General features: G+C 40.4%; 1 long non-coding RNA gene across 1 annotated transcript; it reads left to right on the top strand.

Moving 5' to 3' along the window:
• The first annotated feature begins 1,617 nt into the window (after positions 1–1,617).
• LOC107835795 (uncharacterized) lies at positions 1,618–4,812 on the top strand. The gene is made up of 4 exons (XR_001661614.1): positions 1,618–1,698; positions 1,974–2,059; positions 2,755–2,866; positions 3,630–4,812. It is a non-coding gene; the product is annotated as an uncharacterized LOC107835795 (long non-coding RNA).
• Positions 4,813–11,538: the final 6,726 nt, after the last annotated feature.

Below are 11,538 nucleotides of genomic sequence, written 5' to 3'. Positions count from 1 at the left end.
CAACCCATATCAACTTTTTTATATAGGTCTGAAGGATCGAGTTGCGATGTTCTCATGATGAATTACTAGGTTTTCAACATGCATGGTGTCTTGTGACAATTCAGGCAATGTGGAAAATTAAGACCTGCTACGTTGTTTGTCCAACTTACTGCCAGTTTATGGCCTTCGTTTTTCATCATTCGGATTTTTGAGTTTTATGTTTTCCACACATGCAAAATCAGACCTCAAACATATGAAATGTAAGGTGGCACTTCCCAAGAAGAAAGCATTCAGTCACCTTTCTATGATATGACATAAATTGACCTGATTTGGTTCATTTTTTTACCTGAATGTCGTTTACCGTAGCAATCAACACTTGAAAAGAAGCAGTCTCTGTCATGATCCATTCTTCAGACTGAGGCCGGTGGAGACTTTTCAAATTGATCAGAATTGAATCTTCCAGTCACGATGCATCCCGTCTCCACAAACCCATGGATTTCTTGAGATCCTCCATGGGGCATGGGAGATTTATTTCCTAACACACACAGTTGGAGTGATTTAAATATGGATAGTCCAATCTTTTGGTTTTATTTTTTAATTTACAGTGACCTTCATCCAAAATGGAAACACAGAAAACAAACAAAAACAAAAAAAAAAAGAAAAAAAAAAGAAGAAGAGTACCAGTGTCTTTGCCACAGTTCCGACATTCGTTGTCTTGGAGTGGACCCATCCTAAACAGCTTCGATGGAGTATAATGGTACCAGCGTACACAGTCTTAAAATAAAGAAACTTTCTTCACTTTGTCTTCTAAAAGCACATTTGAAAATCCACACATCAATTAAAGTAATTATCAGTGTCCTGTAGCCAAAACCTAGATCTAGCACCTTCCCTTTGGGAACATGCGTGATCCTTCAGCAATGAGACACTGGCACGTACATAATGCTCTGGGGGTGCAGGTGTGTATGACAGTGTCATGGATCTGTGACGGGGATTTCCACTAGCTACTCCTGTTGACATTGGCCGAAGCTTCAGGTAAATAACAGAAGCATGACACCGTCTTGTGTCATCCCAGGAGGCAAAGATCTGGTTACTGACCAGAGTGAACACTACCAGCTTGATCCTCCTGGGTTCACCAAATACAGAAGTAAATTAACACTTGTTCTATTTTTATCAAGAATATACCTTAGAACTAGTATGTGTGCGTGTGTGTGTGTCTGTGTGACTGCAGACAAGAAAGTATGAGTGTAAGGCATCCATGTACTACATGCTGCGTTGCGTCTGTCAGGGGAGAGTTGACACTGATGAGAGCAAACTGGATGGAGACGGCGTCCATCCAGTCAGAGGCCTCATCATTATGGCTGCAGTCCTTTTGATCATCCCCTCCACACTCACCCCATCTCTCTATGCGTCTGTCAGTTTGTCTGTCTCTGTCTGTCTCTTTTCTGCCGTCTAAAACCAGATGAGTGGTCGTCGTTTTGGCATGACACACACCCTTTTGTCTTTTGAGTTTTTCCACCTCACTGACCGCCTCTCTCTGGCACACTAACCCCCACCTCTACCCACTCTCTTACCCACATCGGTGGTGTGTGCGTGCGTGTGCGTGCGTGTGCGTGCGTGTGCATGCGTGTGCGCGCGCACTCAGCTTCTCATCCTTTTCTCGCCGATGAGACACATTGTAGAGCAAGTCCTGCTGTGTCACTCGGTGGAAAAACTGCAGAGGTAATGGTATTAGCTTCAAGGTTGTCGCATGTTTGTTCAAGGCAGATTTAAAGCAACAGCTTGACATTTTGTAGGGCGGGACCCGTTTGTTGTCGTGTGTTTCTATTAAAGCATAACATTACAGCTTTCTATGTAAGATCATTCTGCTAGTCCAACTATCCGCAAAGAAATATGTGCTTGCTGAGGGTATCAAAACATAGCTGGCCGCTAATCATCTTTATTAGAATATAAAAGTGCCAGTCATGTCATGCCTTTGCTTTTTCATACAACCCCAGCCGTTTTGGATACGAAACGGAGCCATCTGCCAGGAGACATTTCCCACTGACCATGCATCAGCTTCTACCCACTTTGGCAGCCGCAGGTTTGAAGTCATTTTCTATGCGCGGCGACAATTGCCATGAGCTGTTTGCCATAACTGGCAATGAGTTACTTCACTTTAGAGGTGTTTTGTCACACTGATCTCGGCGTAATTATTTTAATTCAGCAACACTAAAGGCTTTCTTGGCACAAATTGCATACTTAATGTTATACGTCCATTAATAATTTGGATTTGAGCATAGAATTTAACTAACCCTAACTTTCACTTTGTCTTTTTGAGCTCTTTGTGTATCAGATTATCCTACTAAATAACCTAACCACAATTAAACAAAATATCTCACAGTACAGAATATTTTAGTCTTAGGGATAAACAAGAAGTTGTTTTTTTTTGACAAATGTCAGATATATTGTAGAGCTTTTGTGTTGGTCAGAAAGTTTTCACTTTGAAACTCTGCCATGGATACCCTTTTTGTTTTTTCCATTTTCTTACTGTATTATTATGAAGTTTAAATTATGTAAATCTGCTTCATATGTTGTCCTACAATATTTCTGGTCCTTCTATACTTTTTTTTATACGAGTTGTTTTGGAGAAACAGCCATGCACTCCTGCTAAGGTTCATTACTATTCCATGTTTACATCTGTACATTTTTTTTTTTTTTATCTTCTGAGTAAAGTAGAAAATCCTGACAAAACCAATAATTTAAAATACGTTTATTGTTTCCGTTCCACCCACGCAGAAAGCTGAACTCCGGTGGATGTTGCTGATGTGTGTGTGGCTCCTGTTCAGAATGCCCAGAGGTGAAAGGTGGCCAGAAATCTACTTTTCTTCCCACGAAGAGAGGAGAACAGGTAATCCAATCTCGGTGAAGTCATCAGTTAAGATTTTCTGTTCATTGTGACGACGGTGGTGAGAATTGATGAGCGTATGGTTTAATCTGTCATCTGTCTTGTAATTGTGCCACTTTTTTAAGAAATAAAAAAATATAAATAAATACTTGGAACACTCAAAGAGCAACATCAAGGAAGGAGAGAAACTCATAAAAATATTTTGGATTTCGAAAGAAAAAGTCAATTCTCATGTTGAGTGATAAATTGTGATTTATATTTTGAAACAATTAGAGTATTTCCCAAAGGCTGAAAAAAAAACCTAATTAAATTACCTCTCTATAAATTAGAAATCAAGCATAAATTCGAGCTACAAAAGCTGAAATTTTAATGTTGCGCCTCATTGTTACTTTAAATAATACTTCCTGATCATCATTTTATTTCCTACCTTCTGAAAAACATTTTTTTTTCTCTCCTTGTCAAGTAGGTTTTCTCTGAAGGAAAAAAAAAATAAAAAGCTTGGCTCATTTTGTAACAAAGCCTGATCATGTGACCAGCCTGATTGCAAAGTGTTGACAGAAGATTCCCTTAAAATATGTGTATAATACAGCACACAGATACCAGAGACCTGGTCCTGAAAGGTGATATCTTGTGAAACTCTTTGCAGAGGAAGTAAGGCAAGATCAGGAAAAAGTGAACAGAATAGAATTGAAAAAAAAAAAAACAGTATTTAACAATATTTATGTCATTTTGTTTTCCTCCTTCCCACCTCCCTCCATCCTCACAGCTATAAGGCAGGAGATATTGTCCCCCACTGGTCCCAGGATCCCTGTGGTAAAGGCCCACCCTACAGCTATGCCTCTAGACACAGAGTCTGATGAGGAGCACAAGGCCATGAAGGCTTTCCATGAAAGCTCAAGGGAACACACACACACACACATACACACACATGCACGCATACAAAGACACATAGACGAGCACAGATGCATGCATAAAGGCAGGCAGGCGCATGTACAATCACTCAGACACGTACAGTACACATACGGATACGCAAACAGACACACAAAAACAAAACAAAACAAAACAAACAAACAAAAAAGCAGGTGCATACACTGTTCCGCTGGCACGCTTAAACAGACACAGACACTGGCATGGCATCAAAAACACAGTAAACTGTGGACCAACACAAAAACAGACCTGCCGGTACTCTCTGGCACAGGAACCCGTAATTCACATCAAACGTATATGTGTGGTGTCGGAAATAAACCCTGTACCGAATCAATATTTCCACTCTTCTGTTCACATTTAATCTTTAGCTACCCATATGTCATAGAGTGATTGACATCTCTTTCACAAAGGCCAACAAGACAATACAATGAGAAGACAACGCAAATGAAATGAAGAAGATCTAAGCTGGAGTGGAAACGAGTTGCAGCGGGGTTTTAATTTGATTTTGGTCATCTTCAGAAACTCTCCTGCCATGCAGGATTTAGTTTGAGATCAAACGATTATTGACTGACTGGTTCAGTTGTCTAGGCGACTGTCTGTTTGGATAATTGACTAATTGAGGCGTCTGCGAAGAGGATCGGGGTAGCTTGTGAAATAAAGTTTAAAATTGACTCATAAAACAGAATTTTGGGGGTTATTGAATGTCAACCATTTGAACTGTAATAAGGTCTAAGACATAATATGAAAACTTGCTAATAAACTGAGCTTATTAAGCTTTAGAAGTCATTGCCAGGAAGCATGGTTGTCTTAGCTGGGACCTTCAGGTAAAGGTCTACAACTGGAACCTGAAAAATGAATAAACAAAAAATTAATATTTAGGGCTGTCTTCTAGCCACGTCTTGAGCACCAAGGGTTTGTCCGTCTGTCTGTACAATTCTTATTTCTACTGTATATAAATCTGTAAAGGTTTGATATTGGTTAGAATTTTAACTGAATTATTTTTGATTAAAACCTATTCAGATAAACCTTGCAGTCTCCAGTTTATTTAAATGAAAATCTATATTTTCTAGGGTGCACATAAGCTTTAGATATTCTTTTTACTAATATCAATGAACATAACACTTAACTGTGTTTTTTTTTTCTACATATTTCATACGTGAAAGTTTCCTCATTAATAGAACTATTTTCTTGTATTTAATTAATTCTTTCAGTGATGTTTGATTTAACGGAATATTAGCACTGTAAGAGCTGCCAAAACTCAATTCTAGTCACCGTTATTATATGATGCACCTTAACACAAGATACACGGACAACATCATTTCAACCTGGACCAAAAGCTGCATTATTATAATAGCTGACAAAATTTCCCATCTCCAGCCTCATGCGTTGATTTGCTGCCCCAGGCCTTGATACAACCATGAAGTGTGGGCACCTCACTGGGACCAATTTTTGAATTTCTCCAAACAAACATGATGCAGCACAGAATAAAGAGTCATCTGTTATTGACATAAGGAGCCTAATCCTGCCCACTACTAACTATCTCTTCTAAGAAAACACCTCTCACTTCAGAGTTGGCTAACTAGCCATCACTACTGCCTGTTGGCTACACACCTGCCCCAGCAGCACTCGGAGGCAGACGTAGGCCCCCGGAGACGGAAAGCACACCGAAACACACACACACACACACACACACACATGCACTGCATGTAGGCTGAAACCAAAGCCTGTGTTCTCACCTCACACAAACACACTCTTGTGAATTGCTGCTGCGCACATGCATATGAATTTAAACCTCTCCACACACATGCACACTTCACTTTGACTGTGCATCACTCAGCAACTGTCTGTTTGCCGGGGCCATGGCAATTACGGCTAACAAATAAATGCCAGGTGCTAAAGAAACACCCAGTGCGCTGAAGTAAATTAGTAATATTAGGAATGTGCACTCATCATTTGCAGTCAATTTCCTGTTGCTAATGAGATTAAAAAAAAGAAAAAAAAAACAATGCTGTCAGTCAAGAGACAGAGGGAAACCATTTCCATTTTCTTATTTTCTTTTCCTCATAATCAAGCTGCTGTTTAGGTAATAATGAAAATAGCAGGATATGTACAGCACTGTTTAATTACATTTTGAATATCAGGGAGCTTTAAGACACCCAGACAAGTCATTTCATATGACATTGGATTGATATTAACAGCATGCGAGGTGCACAATATGAATATATAATCTCCTTCTTGATATGTATGACACAATAATGTCACGCAAATAATTTTAACTGAAGACATATATTAGATGATGTGAAATATTTGAGTTTTGCACGGAGGTTGTTTTAGAAAATTCATAAAATACAAGAGGTTGTTGTCTATGGGTAGAGTAAATTTTATACCACAGTCCACCCCATCACATTGGCCCCCCATCTACTCCCTCCAGTGTGAATTGTCAGGGTGGATGATGGTGGCGTTGACCAGAAGAGGGCAGACATACTGTATTTAATCTCATATCCTATTATCTATCTTCCTACTCTCACCTCATCACCCCCCCACCCCTCTCTGTTTACTTCTTGTGGCATCTGCTTTGAGCTTGACCCAAGCTGAGCTCGTCAGCCAGCTATTTGAACAGGACAGTGTTTGGATTAAATTAACAAGAGAAATATGTCTGCAACATTCAACAAGTGCTCCGGCTGCTACGCTCTCTCTGTCCTATGTCGTTTTGTGTCACAGCGTAAACCAAAATGATGTAAGTTGTAAGAAAAACTCGTAAAAGGTGGATGTATAATCATAAAAAGGTAAAAAAAAAAAAAAAAGATGATGATGAACTGAGTACATTCAGTGGAAACAAAAACAATTTAGAGTCAGAGGAGAAGAAGAGGGTTTGACTTTCTTACTCATTTGTTGTTCTTAACATGTTCGTTTTCATAACACTAAATCAAATTAATATTATTATAAGCCTGTCTTTGAGGATACCTTACTACATAGCGATACTGTAAAGGGTGCTGCAGTTGTGCTCTTGGTTGTGAGGATATGAAAAAGCTTTTATTATAATCTTTTTTTTTGCTTTCCTTTTCATTCCCCTCTGTTAAGTTATGTGTTAAACCAGTAATAGCGTTTTAGCCTATGTTAAATTAACCCTGTCTGTCAGGGTTTTAACATCAAACATGTGTAGCATTTTCTACAAAAACATCTTATTGGGAAGCTAACTTCAGGAGGATTCATATAATTTGACAGAAGATGTCTATGGAATAGTTTTGACAGCTATGTCACAGTACTATTAAACCGGCTTGCACACCCGCCTTACGGGAGACAGTTGTTAGGAGAAACGACACAGACCTGTTCAGTTTCTAGTAACAATGCTGGTGAGGACTGGAGAAAAGATTTAATACATTTTTTTTTATTACAATTCTTGAAAAATTACTATTATTAATCCTAAATATCTATTCAGAATACGAGTTTGTTAATTCTCTGACAACATAGCTAGTGTCTCAAGAGCAACTTCTGGCTTTCCTTACTTGTACATTTAATTTTGGTCACTTTAACGAACATATGGTGTTTTTACAAAGTATTCACCGAGCTTCACTCCTTCCACACTTTGCTATGTTACGGCCTTATTCCAAAGTGCAGGAAATGAATCTACTTCCTCAAAAATCTACACACAAATTCCCCATTATGACAACCTGGAAAACTTTATTGAGTGATTTGCCAATTTAATAAGAACGGAAAACAAATAAATCACATTTATTTAAGTCTTCACAGCTGTTGCTTAATACTTTATTGATCTACCTTTGGCAGCAAGTACAGCCTGAGGTGTTTTTGAATAAGATGCCAGAAGCTTATCTCACCTGCCTTTAGGCAGTTTTGCCCATTCTTATTTGTTGTACTTATCAAGTTCTGTCATATTGAACGGGAGCCATATGCAGCCGTCTTCAGTTCTCGCCAGAGATGGTGTAAAGAAGTTAACTCTGGACTTGGTCACCAAGCTTAGCCCTAACCCTTGGTCACTCTAGGACATTCACAGAGCGGTTCTGAAGCCGCTTCTTTGAGATGTTGGCCATGTGCTTTAGGTCGTTGTGATGCTGACAAATGAACGGTCGCCCAAGTTTGAGATCAAGAACTTTCTGGAGCAGGTTTTCATCCTCGATATCTCTGTACATTTGCTGCTTTCATCTTTCTCTCTATCCTGGCTAATCTACTAGTTCCTGGTGCTGCAAAGCATCCCCATAGCATGACTCTGCCACCACCATGCTTGACTGTAGGCATTGTTTTAGTTTGATAATGAGCTGTGCCTGATTTCCTTCAAACATGATGCCTGCCATTCACACCAAAGAGTTCAGTCTTTGTCTCATCAGACCAAAGGATGTTATTTCACCTGGTCTGAGAGTCTTTCAGTTCCTCCACAGAGGAAAGCTGGAGCTCTGGCAGAGTAACCATCAGGTCCTTGGTCACCTCCCTGACTCATCACCCCCAAATCGGTCGGCAATTGGGGGTGGTTCCAAGCTTCTTCCATTTTCCAATGATTGAGGGCACCGTGTTCATTGGGACCTTCAAAGGAGCAGAAATGTTTTCGAACCCTTCCTCAAGACAATGCTGTCTCGGAGTTCTACGGAAAATGTCTTTCAGTTCATTCTTGGTGTTTGCACTCTGACCTGTACCGTCGACTGTGGGACCTTATATCGCCTTATCTGTTCGTTGTTGTTGCAGTTTGATGGAGAGTTACTGATCTTCCATACATGAAAACTTCATCTATGATGCACTACTTGTGAAACGAGAAATATTTATGTCTGTGGTTAAACTTTTACTACACTGGTTACATTTTATTTATTTATTTTTTTTTAATTCTTTTGGAAATAGTAATGGAGAAAAGAAGAGATAAGTTGGATCTCAAAGAGAGTTACCAGACTGTGTGTAAAAACAACCAACCCTGATAGAGGCTTGGATGTGCCTACTCATCCAGGAAAAGGCAGGGCCAGCCACAGACGACAGTGGACATTATTACATATTGATTCAAGCCCCTCCTTCCTTCCTCTTTGTTTTATCTGATCAGACAAAAGCACCATGTCTCTCATTCTCCCTCTTCATGTTTGTTTTGGTCTCTCTTTGTGTTTTTTTGTTAGAAAGCTCCCCAAGTATATTTTAAAAACTTGGGAGCCCAGAGGGCTTTGCGCACCTCAGGCCTAAATCCCAAACCTTATTTGTAATAATGAGTCAGTGGTGCTAACCGTGCAGGGCTGGCTAACTCGCTGATGAAATGTAAGTGGGCAGTAATGAGCACAATCACGGCCACTTGAGGGAAAATCTGCCACAACCAACCGCACGGTCCAATCTTTCCATCATTCAAGTCCTGATAGACAAGCCTACATCCCTGGGTGGGGATGTGACTGACAGGGCCTGGCGCCCGTGCTGGAGGGACCCCAATGGGCCTCTGGAGTGGCCCTTCATGGCCTGACCGCAGGGACAGGGATAGTGATGGCGTCTTGGGTCTCGCTGGCCCTTCTAAACTGGTCCATTAATTACACAAAACCCTCAGAGAAAATTAGCAGGCAAATTTAATAACAGGAATGAGGAGGAGGAGGAGGCTGCGTGTGGGTGTATGTGTGTGTTGAGGGAGTGCATCCATACACGGCGGCACTATCCACCCCCTGCTATTGTGAGACAGAGAGAGAGAGAGAGGAGTGCTTCAAGCTTACTATCACCATGGACACTCATCTAACAAGGCTTTCTGACACTTAAGGTCAATGATTTAGGAGCCAACAACAGGTTTAGTAGGAGCAATAAATTGCAACACTGTGGGCAATAAATTGTCACATTTAATGTCGAACCATTTCTTGGCAACTATGAGACCTTAGTGTGTTTCTTTAATTGGGGATTTGTGACACGTGGAAGTTTGATGACGACTGAGAGGCTTCATTAAAAACATCTTTCATTACCGTAGCACAATTATCTGCTGTTTGGAACCTGTATATTTAATTCAGAATTGCAATTCATAAGCTTTTACTGTAAAAACGAGAAAAAGCGCAACTCAGACTTTTACAGTTTTAAAGTTAATACAATACATATCAAATTATTAATTTGACTTGTTTTCAAACACGAGTCATAAACGCTTTGATGAATGGAGTTTTTTTTTGTTGTTGTTGGCGTATTGACATGACATCAAATGTAATGCAGTGTTACGATTCTGCAAAACAGGTTATTATTGGTCAACTTACCATTCGTAAGATTATTCATCTGCTTTCATTGCAACTTTAGCTTCTCCTGTGAAACTTTAAATTAAACCATTCTGTGTTTGTGGTTGTTGTTCCTGAAGGTGAACCTCTGCCCCAGTACGGAGTGTTTTGTAGCCTCTACCAGGTTTTCCTCCAGGATTATTTACCTCCCCCGTCCCTGCTGAAGGGAAGTATTCCCATGGAATGATGCTGCCATCACCAGTGTCATCAAAATAGCTAGTGGCGAACTGAAATGGGCTTTCTCATGGGTTTCTCCTTATTTTTCCTTGGAGCTGTTGTATAACAGTTCTGTTGACACACTCTCCCTCTTGAGCCGAGGCTCTCTGCAGCTCACCCAAACTCACCATGGCTCGATTTTTGAAAAATCATCCTTCTTTAGTCTGCTCCTGAACTTTAACACTGACCCATATGGATGAAGTGGTCCTTGGTCAGATTATGTAAGAAAAAGCTAATGGCATGCCTTTCAAATAAACTCATGGTTGACAAATGCCACAACTTGCAGTCCTCTTTGAAAATAAATACAGCTTTTCTATACACCTGTGTGTTATTTAGGACCTCTCAACACCAGTTCCACAGCAACAAACACCCAACAAACATCGCCGCCACGCAAGAAGTCAGACTGCAGTAAAGTGACTAGAGTTATAAGACTGTGCTCTAGGAAATTTGTTAAAGGAAATTCAAGTTGTTAGAAAAAGTGTAAATCCCAGGGTATTCCCACTGCATTTAAATATGTTTCTCACAATGTACAGTATTCCAAGTGTTCCATTCTTTTTTTTTCTGTTTCAGTCAACGTACTGTTCAAAGATAGATATGCTAATGCAGAAAGTAGTTGGACTATGAGTGTTTCTATTCCGGCGCACTTGATGTGATGGGGAAACTGTAGCGGAGCCATCAGTTCGGCATATATCAGCTCGCTACGTCTGCGTGTGTGTATGTAGATATGGAAAATAGAAAGGAGTGAAGAGTTTGAGGCTGCTGTGGCCCACTTCTCCTTCTCCTCTGCATTCCCTCTTCCTCTGCGGTGCTGTCAGCCTCCCAGGGGTCGGATCAGTTTGCTGCAATAGGTAGGCCGAGGCTATCAAAGTACATGTTTTAACTTTTTAAGACTTTGCAGGTTGGCTTTGTTCTTCTTTTCTCTCTGTTGTGTGGGCTCTCCTGGGCCCTTGGTTGGGGAGTATCTCTAGGTGCTGGCAAGTGGCTTTAGGCTATTAAAAAAAAAAAAAAAATGCAGGTTATCTACTGGGAGACGTGGAGGAGTTTTTCAAATTGAAGCGAGAGCTTAGGACCAAATGCAGAATTTGAAGGGGAAGACAGGCAAGAGGATTGGCCACGATTACGAAGCAATGAGAGTCGCAGATTGTACGTTTTGACTTAGTCTGTTCTCACACCAAGACACGCAATTTCTACAATGGTTTGCACCCAAATTTTTCTAAAGCCAAAAACGACCCTTATGCCATATGAGTCCTCGCATTCATGAGCGCGTACAAACACATGCAACCAACAGCTTCGTCCGCCCCATACTCATACACG

Source organism: Poecilia formosa, unplaced genomic scaffold (assembly GCF_000485575.1).
Source record: "Poecilia formosa unplaced genomic scaffold, Poecilia_formosa-5.1.2 Scaffold24, whole genome shotgun sequence".
Classification (NCBI taxonomy): Eukaryota; Metazoa; Chordata; class Actinopteri; order Cyprinodontiformes; family Poeciliidae; genus Poecilia; species Poecilia formosa.
This window is presented reverse-complemented; position numbering and strand designations above follow the sequence as displayed.